This window comes from Peromyscus maniculatus, chromosome X (assembly GCF_049852395.1).
Source record: "Peromyscus maniculatus bairdii isolate BWxNUB_F1_BW_parent chromosome X, HU_Pman_BW_mat_3.1, whole genome shotgun sequence".
Taxonomy (NCBI): domain Eukaryota; kingdom Metazoa; phylum Chordata; class Mammalia; order Rodentia; family Cricetidae; genus Peromyscus; species Peromyscus maniculatus.
Genome location: NC_134875.1, coordinates 47,029,749 through 47,043,087, shown reverse-complemented (window position 1 = coordinate 47,043,087; position 13,339 = coordinate 47,029,749). Strand labels below are relative to the sequence as shown.

Below are 13,339 nucleotides of genomic sequence, written 5' to 3'. Positions count from 1 at the left end.
AATGAGAGGCCCAGCCAAGTAAGGAACTGGAGTCATCAGGCAATGTTGATGGTATTTCTTTTAATACTGCTCAGCTTACTGAGTACAGATGAGAAAAAGGAGGAGACTTCATTTATTCTGAGATTTTTCTAGGTGAGTGTGACAGAAGCTTAGTGCACTGAGTGAGCTAGGAATGTGGCGAATTGTATTATAAAAGCTCCGTAGAGAGAAAAGTAAAGGTGGGGGAGGATGCAGAGAGAGTGAACATAGAGGAGGCAATGGATTGAGAGACTCCATTATCTTGAGAATTAGAGGAAGCATTCCATGGAAAACTAGGAAGGGGTTAGAATTAGTCATGTTAGAGAAGGAACAGAAACTGGTACTCACAACAATCAAGAATGTATTTGTGAGAGTGGGAGAAACAATCTTCCTCAGGGAAGAGGGCACCCATTGCTTATCCAACACAAAATAGTGTTGGGCAGTTTCAGCCTTGAAAACACAGACATACAAGTAACACTATGCAGAATGAACAGGTTATATTTAGAAATATGTATGTAACAGCCATTAATGACAAAAGAGGTCATGAATTTGGTATAAAGCAAGAGGGCAGTTATGGTGGAAGGGTTTGGAGGGAAGAATGGGAAAGGGAAATGATGTAATTATATTAATCTTAAAAAAGAAAAAAGTATTTAAAGAGACCATTGTTTTGAGAGTGAGTGGCCGAAGTACAGTCATTAAGGAAGAGATATTTGGAAATAAAATTGAAGGCTCAGTGCACTGGTTGGAAAACAAATCTATATTACCATAGAAGTTACCAGAAATGATGGTAGGAGTTAGTGTGTAGTGGAAGACAAATCCTTCAAGTTTGTACTAAAGGACAGAAGGTAGAGATAGCGCAGTGGTAGTGAGAAAGTGACTGTGTGATAGGAGAATAGAAGTGATGGAAATGATGGGAAGGCGATTTAGCTGAGTGCCATGGCTTTCAAATTGTCAGAAGATAGATGGAAGTCCAAGTGATGACTGTGCCTCATTTTTCAGCTTGTAAAATGGATGTGGAAGTTGCATTTACTGTAATTTTGTTAAGAAGATTAAGTGAATTAATAGTTGAAGATATTTACAATAGTATGAGGCTGCAGCCCATAGCAAATGCTATGCAAGTATCAACTTTAATGTAGTAGTTTACTATAAAGGAATCTGAGAATTGAGTTTTGATTATATTCAAGTAGGTCTCAACCAACTGTAGACATCTCATGTGTCAGTTTGGTGAGTTTGAGTTCTGACACATGCGGTGCAACCTCTTATGATCAAAGATCTTCTGATTACATCAGTTTTGACATACTTAGAGCCAGCCAGGTTACCAGTAGGAAAACAATGCTTTCTGAGGCCAGTCTTTGTTGAGCAAGAAACTGGTGGGTAATACATCAGTAATACCATCAAGTTGTGTATTGAAATCAATATCTGATTTTACAAGCAGAGTGGCCTGGAAGAGATTCACCAACACCCCCACAGAGCTATTAAACAATGTTGTATAGCTGTTCCTATTGACAATTCACAGATCAGCTATCCATTCCTACACTGTGAGGATTCTGTGATGTATAGTGTATATACACACATATAGTTGGGTAGGAGGATGAAGCTACTTGTTATGCCTTGGCTCTGATCATGTGTTTGAATGCTTGCGCAATGTTTTTTTTGGGGGGGGGTTGGAACCCACAAGAGTAAGTAACTGGGGAATGAGTCTTATAGCCTGGCTTCCCTCTGGCCCTCTAGATACTTTCTGTTCTTCTAAGATGTGAAAGTGTACTATCCCCCATACTGGGTTTCCTTGTCCAGCCTTAATATCACAGGGGGTGTGCTTAGTCTTACTGCAACTTGATATGATATGTTTTGTTGATACCCATGGGAGGCCGCCCTTTTCTGCATAGAAACAGAGGAGGAGTGGATGGGGGGTGGGGGGGTGAGGGATAGGGGCTGTGAGGAGAGGAGGAGGGAGGGGAAACTGCAGCTAGGATGTAAAAGATGAAATCAAAACAAATAAATAAAGGACAAAAATATGTGAGGGTGCAAGGAGTCCCAACTCCACGTTCATCTGCCATTATGCTGCTCTGCCATGACAGACTATGAACCAAAATGAATCCTCGCCCCCTTAAGTTTCTTCTTGGCAGGCATTTGGTCAAAAGTAATGGACACCCCCAGGAAGGTGCTCTGTGAGTGCTAATAGTAATCTTACAGGGTATGATTAGAGTATGCTCTCGTGATGGGATATTTAGGGCATACTTCAAAGTAAGCATTTGTTCTCCATTGCTCCTGACAGATGCCATGGTCAGATGATTCCAATAATAGAATAACAGACTGTGAACTGCAAGAGGTCTTGAATGTGGAGGTATGCCTTGAAGCAAAAGGTTTTATAGTTGACTCAGGGTTTTGCATTGTCCTTGATTAATGGGGGGGGGGGAGTAGGAGCTCTGAAACAAAAAATAATTTAGCTATCTTTATCCTTTCTTTTTAAAACTAAAGATGCATTGTGTGTGTGTGTGTGTGTGTGTGTGTGTGTGTGTGTGTGTGTGTGTGTGTGACACACTTATATGAGTACTTTCAGAGATGAGAAGATGACATTAGATGCCCTGCCACTGGAGTTATGGGTGATTGTAGCTGCCTGATATAGGGCCTGGGAACTAATTTGGATCTTCTGCAAGAACAGTACATGTTGTTAACCACTGAGTCAACTGTCTTAGCCTCCCTGTTTATATATACACGCACATACACATACACAGTTTCATTACTCATTCATGTACAAAATAGGTATTGTGGTACTTGCTCTGCCCATGACCTTGGGCTTTACAACCCAAAGGAGGCGTTGCTTCCTGCCATTGTAAGTGACCTCTGCTTTTTTTAAAAAAATAATTTATTTATTTTATTTTATTTGCATTGATGCTTTGCCTGCATGTATGTCTGTGTGAGGGTGTCAGATCTTGGAGGTAGAGACAGTTGTTAGCTGCCATATGGGTGCTGGGAATTGAACCCAGGTCCTCTGGAAGAGCAGCCAGTGCTCTTAACCGCTGAGCCACCTCTCCAGCCCCGTAAGTGACCTCTTATAAGGAGTTGGAGAAGGGTCACATTTCAACTCCAAAGCCAGCTTGATTTATAATTGAATTGGGACCACAACTATTCTAGAGTTAAAGAGATATTGATGTTAGGTAGTGAGATATTACCTTGTAGAGTATATTGGTACCAATAGGTTCTTTTCTTCTGCTTTAGACTTCTGGGTGTCCAAGGCCTTATGATTTCTTGAAGATGGGTATTCCTATTATCCTGTAAAGACAGAAAACCCAACCCTGCTACAACTCCTGATGTAACATTTTTCTTACATTTTGTAGGGATGTCACATCGGTGGATGAGCTTTAATTCTCCTCATCAAGGGTTTCTCCTGTTTGAATCAAACTTTTATTAATTTTGTTGGTATCCATCGCTTTTCTTTTCTTGCAGAAACAAAAGCAAAACCCCTTCCCCAATGTAGGACATATCCTGGTTTCCATTCTGAGGTCAACACATCTTTGCAATAAACTGGTTGGTTTAGCCCCGAAGTTTTGTCTGTCATCCAATGTCTTTCTCCAGATGTTCCTTTCTCATCAGCATTGAGAAAATTCAAGGTTAATGAAGCATTATGCAGTCTATTTCTAGGAGTCATTGTTGCCTGTGGCTGTTTATTTAGCAACAATGCTGAGACTTTAGGTGACTGTCCAGGCTGCCAGCTTCTTTGTCTACTCTCGCAAGATACCCGGAAGTTGGATCTCCTGTTTTCTCAGGTATTATTATGTCCCTTCTCAGGTCTTTGATGGAGTTGAAGACTAGATAGTTACAGTTACAATCTTCTTATGTCTTAGCTAGAACATATTAGTAGTAGAGTCAGAATCTTCAAGACAGAATGGCAATTAGAATAATCTTGGTAATTTGTCATTTACCTATGATCTGAACATTTCTGGACATTTACCATGTCTTTCTTGTTTGATATTATTCTTGTTGGCTGTAGTTCCATCTTTTGTTTATGTTATTACCCTTTGTTTTTCCTGGACAATACTTGATAAACATTCTTATTGTATATAGTTTGCATTAATATTAGAACCTTCTTATTTAGACAAAAAGGGGAAATGTAGTGATATCTGCCCTGTCCATGACCTTGAGCTTTATAGCTTAAAGGAGGCAGTGCTTCCTGCCATTGTATGTGACCCTTTATAAGGAGTTGGAGAAGGGTCACATGCCCCTTCTTCCTGCTCCAGTCTGTGAGATGGATTCATTCCTGGTCAGATCAGAGGACGACTTCTGCTGTCTACTCTGTTCTGTAATCGTGAGTGTATTTTTCTCAATTTATATCTTAATACATTCTATTACCCATTTAATAGACTTACATAAATTGATCATAATAAGGTATTGATTGGGGTTTCTTAGGGAACAACCCAAAATCTCTGTCATCATGGAATATACAATGTAGTCAGTAGGTAAAGAAGGGAATATATGGCAATATGTTCAATCAAAAGAAGCATAGTTATTAGAAAAACAATGAATTGTTCATTTTTAACTACTAAAACGACACAAATATTTATTGGAAAGGAAACAGTGTTTGTCAATGGAATAGGGTATGTATCTTGCCCCACAGCATTGAAAATTCATGATTTCATACTATTTCAGGTAAGGTATGGTAAAATAACCATGAATACTTTTGGCCCATTCTAGAAACATATTTAAATAATGTTGAGTGCTGTAAGATAAATGTGGACATGGAGAATTTTAGGCATTACTGATCTGGGAGGGAATAAATATATAGAAAACCAAGAATCTTTTATGGAATTTGATTCTGGCTCCTAGTCTTTTATTGAGGTAGACTCAGCTAGATTTAACAATAAATTACACAGTTCCTGATTCTCATAGAACTTATTCCATACAGAAGGGAAATGGGCCCTGAACAAGAAAGCAGCAACTTGATTAATGCTATAGCAACAGTGTCAGCAAAAATACTGGTAGTCTTATGGAGCAACAACAACTGATTCCTAACTGTGAGAGTGAGGGAAGCTTTATTGAAAGAGGTGACATTTTAACTAGGGTTTGACTGATAAATATGAGTGTGCCATAAAAAGAATATAAAGGAGATATTCTATTAAAAGAAAACAGGCATCAACCTATGAAGCTGTGAAAAGATGTACATCTGGCATGTTTTCTAGTGGTATGAGAAATCTGTTCATAGAGCATAGGTATTATATGATGAGTTTTGAGAGTCATAAAGATTTCTACAAGGAAGGCACAAAGAAGTTTAACAACGAAGAATCAATGGAGGTTTTGAAGCAAAGTGGATGTGTGATAATATATGTTTAAGAAGGGTAGCTTTATGAAAGGTGAGGGAGAGACTAGAAGCATGAAGCTAGAAACTGGAAAAGCCTAAGACAAAGTCAATGGGGTGAATGCCTGTAACTCATCGGTAAAGTGCCAACCTAGCATGCCCTAGGTTTCAACATCAGCAATGCAAAAAATTAAGTGGGGTATCTGAACCAATACATTATCTAGGACACAATTTAAGAGGTATTTGTGAGGTATGCTTTGATAGTGGGAAATACAGTTAAGTAGGAAGAAAAAAGAAGGATGTTATCAAGTTAGGTGGTATAAACATTAACTAAAGGAAGCAGGTTTAAGGGAGCACAAGATCCATTAAGTTTTTGATGTAATTGTGGAAGGTTCAGCTTAGAAGTCAGAAATATGGCTCTGAGCTTCTGGAAGAATGCCAGGAGAAAGTTTTATCATGTAAAACAAGAGTATGAAATGTTCTAGAAAGACAAAGTTTAAAAATGATTAGAAACTGTACCTTCGAAATTAGCAACAAAAGGACATTAGCAGGGACAATTTCAGTGCAATGGTATGAACAGAAAAAAGAGTGCTGTTTATTTCAAGGTTTGAGTTTGGATGTTTTCCTAGTCTAGCAATATACAGTGTGAGCCCCCAGTGATACTAGGCAGTAGCAGTAAACCACAACTGCCATTCAAATGTCTCCCCCGCCCCAGACAGGGTTTCTCTGTGTAGCTTTGCGCCTTTCCTGGATCTCACTCTGTAGACCAGGCTGGCCTCGAACTCACAAAGATCTGCCTGCCTCTGCCTCCCGAGTGCTGGGATTAAAGGTGTGTGCCACCACTGCCCGGCTTTTAGGGATCATTTCTACAGTTCGTCACAACTCCCTTTCAAGCTCCATGAGCATGAGAGGAAATAACCTACACTTTACAGTGGGCTGTGGTGTTAGTTAAGTTAGATGGTATATAAGTTGTTTTAGATGCAGTTTTTGACTTACAATACTTTCAATTTATGATGGTTTTATGTGGTCATAAGTCCATTATAAGTTGAGGGTCATCTGTAGCACTTTTAGAGTCTGAACTGGCTTTTCTGATTCCAGCCTATCAATTCTATATTCAAGTAGGGGGAAGAAGAAGACGAGCTGCCACTTCCACACCTACATATACCACAACAGCCAGAATCTAGTTACGTGGTAGCCATGAGGGAGGCCGGAAACATACTATTTTATGTTGAGTGACAACAAATCCATTTAATAATCAGGCAAAATAGTTATTGTGGTACTTGCTCTGCCCATGACCTTGGGCTTTACAACCCAAAGGAGGCGTTGCTAAAAAGAAAGATAAGATAGACAGTTTTGTTTATAAGTAGCAGTTTCTGCACTATAAATACTCAAAAAAGGAAGATAGAGGGAAACATGCCAATTTAATAAGGTATTTAACTCTATGAAAATGCCTATATCTGCATATCTGTGCCTGCAAGATTAATGGCTTAACTAAATGTTGTTCATGGAACATTTAAAAATACTGTATCTTTAATATCAAAAAAGGGAAACATATAATAAACTAGGAATTTTGGCCATAATGTCATAATTTATGATCATGATTTAATGAGTCCATATGTGAAAAACCACAGGTAAATAACCAAGCCAAACCATGTACAATATAGGAACTATATCATGCTAAATAACTTGGCATTGAAGATAAAATAAAAGGTTCAATGATATTATTTTGATAAGAATGATGGATGAGACATAAGAGTTTAGAGAATAAATCTAGTGGTTAATTAAAAAACAAATTCATATAATTTTTGCCAAATAAAAAAGGGAAAAGTAAATCATGAAGGTAGATATGAAAACATAAAAAAAATCAAGGCGGAAAGAAAATTTTATATATCAAAGGAAAAAATGAGACAGAAAAGAAAAGCACAGAGACAGAAATAGATACAAGCCAGTTTTCAAAATGAACCATAAGTGACAGATCCATGGTAGTCAATAATACAAGAAGAAAAACTGATAAGGAAAGAAAACATAGTAGAAGTATCTGAGCCATATCCTCCTAATATTTATGTCCACTCCTGATCTCAGAATGTGACCTTATTGAAAATTGGGTCTTTGCAGATATAATTAAGCTAAGGTGAGGTCATTCTGGATTAGAGTGGGCCCTAAATACAATGACAATGTCCTTACCAATACATAGGAACATAAAACCAGAGGAAGAAGAACAAAGGCCGCCTGAAGACGATGGTAGAAATTGGAGTTATGCTGCCACATGAAATGCCTGGAGGTCCCAGAGAATGGCTGTAGCTTTTCAAGAGAGCATGGTCCTGTACCCTTTTAAGACTACAGGCCTCCCAAAGTGAGAGAACACGTCTGTGTGGCTTTAAGTATTCCATTTGGCTGTATTTTGTATGGTAGACCCAGGAAACTAATAATAATGGAAGGCTAAACATATTTAAGAGACAGTTTTGTTTTGAACATTTATAAAATTAACTACTTTCATCATTGCATCAGTACAGTCAAGAAGCTGCTGAAGTATGTCCTATTTGAAATTGAGAATTTCTAAGAATGTAAGTATATTAGCAAGGAAAGAATTCAAACCTAGGTAGGCTGACTTCAGAGCTTGCAGTATAGATAATCACATTTTGCTTCCCCTTATGGACAGTATACACAGAGTTAGAGAGAGTGACAGAAAATGCCAATGTCATAAATCTAAATCTCTGTGAAAATTATAAGAAACAAATTAAGGAAGATAGAAAAGTAATAACTATAAAATGCCTAGATTTGCTAGACATCCTGTAATCACAACACTCAGGAGGCCAAAGCAGGAGTACTGTGTTTTTCAGGCAGCTTGAGCAACAGAGAAAGGAAGAATCTGTCTCAAAAGACAAAAACAAAACTTATGAAAAAGCTGTTAAATAACTAGCAAGTCTTTCAACAACAAAAATATAGAAGTGATACTTTCTATACTTAAATAAGAGAGTTTTTCTGAACATTTACAGTACAGATACTTTCTGTGAGATTTTAGTTTTTCATAAGCAAGAGATACTTCTCATTTTTTAAAAACAATTTTGTTTCTCAAAATCTTATACGACAAAGACAGAACCAAAAGGAAAACCTCACATATGAATATGGATTCAAAATTTTCAGTGATATGGTACAAAAAAATATAGAAGTGATGGAAAAAGTAATATTTCCTGACCCAGAAGGACTCAATTTAAGAATGCACAGCTGGTTTTCTAGGGGATCTTTCATTTTTTTATGTTTAAAAATTTACACATGACATTAAATTTATTATGAATAACACAATGTTTTTAAACACGTATCTACACATACTGTGGTCTGACTGAATCCCACAGTAATAATTTTATGTTGAAAATGTTTAAAACCTACTCTCTAATAATTTATTAATACTACAGTGTGCTGTTGACAATAGTCCGCACGTTGTATAATATATGTCTTGAATTTATTCTTCTTGGCTAGTTGAAATTTCTACAACCATCTCTCCATTACCAGATCCTGGTGACCTGGTTCTGTCTCCTTAGCCTTTTTCTTCCTCTAGTCTACATATATCTTCCCATGACTGTGCATCCAATTCTCTTGCTGACACTTGTTGAAGATGCTCTCTTCCTTCCAGTATGTATTTTCGCCATCTTTGTAAAATATCAGCTAGTTGTCTTTATGTGCACATAAGTTTGGGTCTTACATTTCATTTCATTGAGCTATGTTTTGGATTTTTGTGCCCATATCAAGCTGTTTTTATTACTATGGCTCCATAATATGACTTGAAATCTGTGTGGTAATTTCAGGATTGCTTCGGCTATCCAGGTTCTCCTTTTTATTTTTATTTATTTTTTATTATTCTTCTGTCATACAATACTTCCCAACTGCAGCATCCCCTCCCTCCACTCCTCCCACTGCCCCCCCATGCACCTCCCCTCTTCTCCAGATTGTTTGATTTTTGAAGATTATTATTGATTGGTTAAATTTATTCTTTAATCATTTCGTGAATGTGTACAATACATTCATTTACCCTCACCCCACCTCATCTTATCTCCCTCTCATCCTTGTCAACCCCGCTCCTTTCTAAAGGTCCCTTTCCCATAACTATGCATTTTTGTTTTGCTTTCTGATTTTAAACAAGACCACCTGTGCTTTTGGAGATTTTGAAGTATTCATTTAAACCAGGTAGTCTTGCCATGGAATACACTAGTTGAAGATTCTTGCATTTATGTTCACCAAAAATGTTATTATGTTTTTAATGACCTATTTTTACTTTTTGTTATCAGGGCAACACAATGCTAGTCTCATGAAATGAGTTTGATACTATTCCTTCCTCTGGTTTTTGAAAGAAAGTTTGGGAAATATAGACGTGAATGCTTTAAATGTTTGATATAATTCAGTAATGGAAGCTGTTACATTCTGGCTTTTCTTTGACAAGACATTTTTTTATTAGTGATTAAATCTTGTGCATTGGTCTGTTCATTTTGTATTTTGTTGTTATTCAACCCAGGCAAGTTTATCTGAGTAGAAATGTATCGATTTTTTTAGATTAGCCTTTTTGATAGTGTAAAACTTCTCACACCAGTGATCCTTTATAAATGTTATCTGTCTTTTAATCTACTTTTCAATTTGTGTCAGTGAGCCATCAATTGTCCTGGAATATGTTGTTTGGTTTATATATATATTTATGATTTTTCTAAGACCTTCCTGTTAATGTTGTCTAGTTTTATGCAATCGTGGTCAGAAAATGTATTTGATTTGATAATTTTTGAATTTCCTTAAACCTGTTCAAATATTATGGCCTACTGTGTAATCTGTCTTGGACAATGTTTCAGGTAAGCTTGAGAAGAAAGCATATTATGCAGTTTGAGGGTAGCATTCTGTATTTGGCATAGCTAAAGCATAGTTTAAATTCAATATTTCTGTATGAATTTTGTATCTACATAGTCTGTCTATTGATGAAATTGGGATAGTAATGTTCCTAATGTTATGGATGTCTATCTTTTCCTCCCAGACTATTAATACTAGTTTTATCTATTTAGGTACTCCACTATTTACTAGGAAGTATTACTTTATTTTGCTGAGTTTTCTACCTTAAAATTATATGCATTTTAAAAAGTAATTTTTGGCTTAATGTCTATTTTCTCTAAGTATTTCTACACCTATTTATTTTTGGTTTACATTTGCATAAAATACATTTTTTCATCACTTGATTTCCAGTATACATGTGTCCTTCCACGTGAAGGGAATCTGGTTGGAAGTGTATCATTGTATTCTGTGTTTTTCCACTCTACCACAAAGTCTTTTAATTATAGAGTTTATTCATATTCAAATATTTACTGATGAGAGTAACTTACTGGTGGAAATTAGTTTTCCTTGCATTGATATCTTCATTTGGAATGAAGTTGTAGCTAGAGTTTTCCTGCCTTGCCCACAGTCAGGACAAATCTTTGTCACCCGCCAGTCCCACAGCCACTCAGACCCAACCAAGTAAACACAGAGACTTATATTGCTTACAAACTGTATGGCCGTGGCAGGATTCTTGCTAACTGTTCTTATAGCTTAAATTAATCCATTTCCATAAATCTATACCTTGCCACGTGGCTGGTGGCTTACCGGCGTCTTCATATGCTGCTGGTCATGGCGGCGGCTGCAGTGTCTCTCCCTGCCTCAGCCTTCCGCTTCCCAGAATTCTCCTCTCTCCTTGCCCCACCTACTTCCTGCCTGGCCACTGGCCAACCAGTGTTTTATTTATTGACCAATCAGAGCAATTTGACATACAGACCGTCCCACAGCACTTCCCCTTTCTTTTTTTTAAAAGGAAGGTTTTAACTTTTACACATCTCCAAAGTCAGCTTGGTATATTTGGGAATTTGGGCGTAGCTTCTCTTACTACTTCCTACTGGAGGGGGGCGCTGTATCTTATGGGGACACAAAGAAAATTTTAGGATCATGGAGTAGTCCATGAGACCGTATCATCTGAGCCAGTTGCCTTGAAACGATTCTGGATGTTGGATCATCTGGGCCATGGTGTCATCGGAGACCTTTCAGGTAGTCTTGGCTGGTCAAACCTGATATATCTTAATCTGGAACAAATATATAGCCTCTGGCTTTCTGTGGAAACAAAAGCAGAGCCTCCTTTCCAAAGCAACATATCCTTACATCCACATTTTGAAGTCAAGGTACCTTTAAAATATACATTTTGGCATAACTCAACAGCTTTTGTAATCAAATGTTTTTCTTCAGTTACAAATATCAAAGAGAACATAATCCAGATTCTCTGTGTGTTAGCAATCTTTATGTGGCTTATGTTTTATATTACCTTGAGCCTATTGCTTTAAACTGCAGCTTTTTAAGCCTGCTGACTCCGCCCACTTCAGCTTCCCAACATGGCGGTGGTACGTTTTTCCGCCAGCTCTGGGAGCCCTCCTGGGTCTATGCTTTTATCAAAGCAGCGTGTAGCCCAGAAACCTCTTTTTTTGTTTTGTACTAGCAAAGGCTAAATCCACCATGCAGCTTAATGTGCCACTTGCAGAAGCCTCATTCCCGCCATACTGCAGACCAAGCTCGCACACTAGGAACCCGCCAGTAGCTCAAACTGACAGGCTGCTGCTCATTTGAGAGAGACAATTAGGAAGCTGTTTTTAGTTCTGTTTTAGAATCTTTTCTCAGGTTTTAGGTAGAAACTCTTGCCAACACGTTGGGCGCCATTTGTAGCTAGAGTTTTCCTGCCTTGCCCACAGTCAGGACAAATCTTTGTCACCCGCCAGTCCCACAGCCACTCAGACCCAACCAAGTAAACACAGAGACTTATATTGCTTACAAACTGTATGGCCGTGGCAGGATTCTTGCTAACTGTTCTTATAGCTTAAATTAATCCATTTCCATAAATCTATACCTTGCCACGTGGCTGGTGGCTTACCGGCGTCTTCACATGCTGCTGGTCATGGCGGCGGCTGCAGTGTCTCTCCCTGCCTCAGCCTTCCGCTTCCCAGAATTCTCCTCTCTCCTTGCCCCACCTACTTCCTGCCTGGCCACTGGCCAACCAGTGTTTTATTTATTGACCAATCAGAGCAATTTGACATACAGACCGTCCCACAGCATGAAGTAGTTTTTAATTTTTAAATTTTTGTTTTTATTTATTTATTTATTTTTGTTTTTACATCCCAAAGTTTCTTCTTCCTCCTCTCCTCCAAGTCCCTCCTCCCAGCCATCAATTCCTCCTCCTCTGTTTCTCTTTGGGGATAAGGGTTGGCCGCCCATGGGTACCACCTAGCCACAGTGTATCAAGTTGCAGTGAAACTAGGCACCTCTTCTTTTCTATTAAGGCTGGATGAGACAATCCTGTAGGAGCAATGAGTCCCCAAAGCAGGTTAACAGTCAGAGACATCCTTGGCTCTCATTGTTAGGAGTCCCACAGAAGATCAAGCTACACAACTGTAACATATGTGTAGAGTGCCTAGGTCAGTTCCATGCAGGCTCCCTGGTTGTTGGTTCAGTCTCTTGTGGGAGCCCATTTTCAGGTTTCCTAATGGCTTTACCCAGCAGTTCTGCATAGAGAGGATGATTGGACCACAGGCTTGAGTGCAGGTGTTTTGTAAGTAGCAAGAGGGAGGTCTTTTGTTCCACCCCTTGGCATTGTTATAAATAGACCTTTGGAATAAAGTTCTGGGCCAGTGGATAAGGATCCAGTCTCATTTGCGTCTATCCTGTGTTTTCTCTCCCCTCTTTATTTCTAAGTCTCTTATCCCTCATTCCTCAAGAGTCCCTGGGATAAATAAGTGTGGGAGCTGGTCCCCCACAGTCTCTGTAAGTTCCTATGAGCCCAGGTTACTTGGTTCTGTGGTTTTGCTTGTGTTGTCCTTGACACATCTGGCTCTTACAATCCTTCCTCCCTCTCTTTCACAGGATTCCCCAAGCTCTGCCTAATGTTTGGCCGTGGGTCTCTCATCTATTTCCAGGAATGAAATACTTTTATCTGCTGGTATGCTTTTATTTCTTATTTGTTTTTACTTTTCTACTATAGGTTTT

General features: G+C 38.4%; 1 protein-coding gene across 6 annotated transcripts in view; it reads left to right on the top strand.

Annotated features, from left to right (window-relative positions):
* Positions 1–13,339, top strand: part of Rtl4 (retrotransposon Gag like 4) — a 351,939-nt gene that overhangs the window by 13,519 nt on the left and 325,081 nt on the right. For 2 of the 6 annotated variants that reach the window (XM_076561641.1, XM_076561637.1), the window contains 2 exons: positions 2,294–2,362; positions 13,217–13,292. The exons of 2 other annotated variants lie outside the window; for them this stretch is intronic. The gene's annotated coding sequence lies outside the window, so the exon portion shown is untranslated. Of the gene's footprint in view, positions 1–2,293; positions 2,363–13,216; positions 13,293–13,339 lie in introns of those variants that run through there. 2 more of the 6 variants (XM_042268794.2, XM_076561636.1) reach the window with 1 other exon arrangement.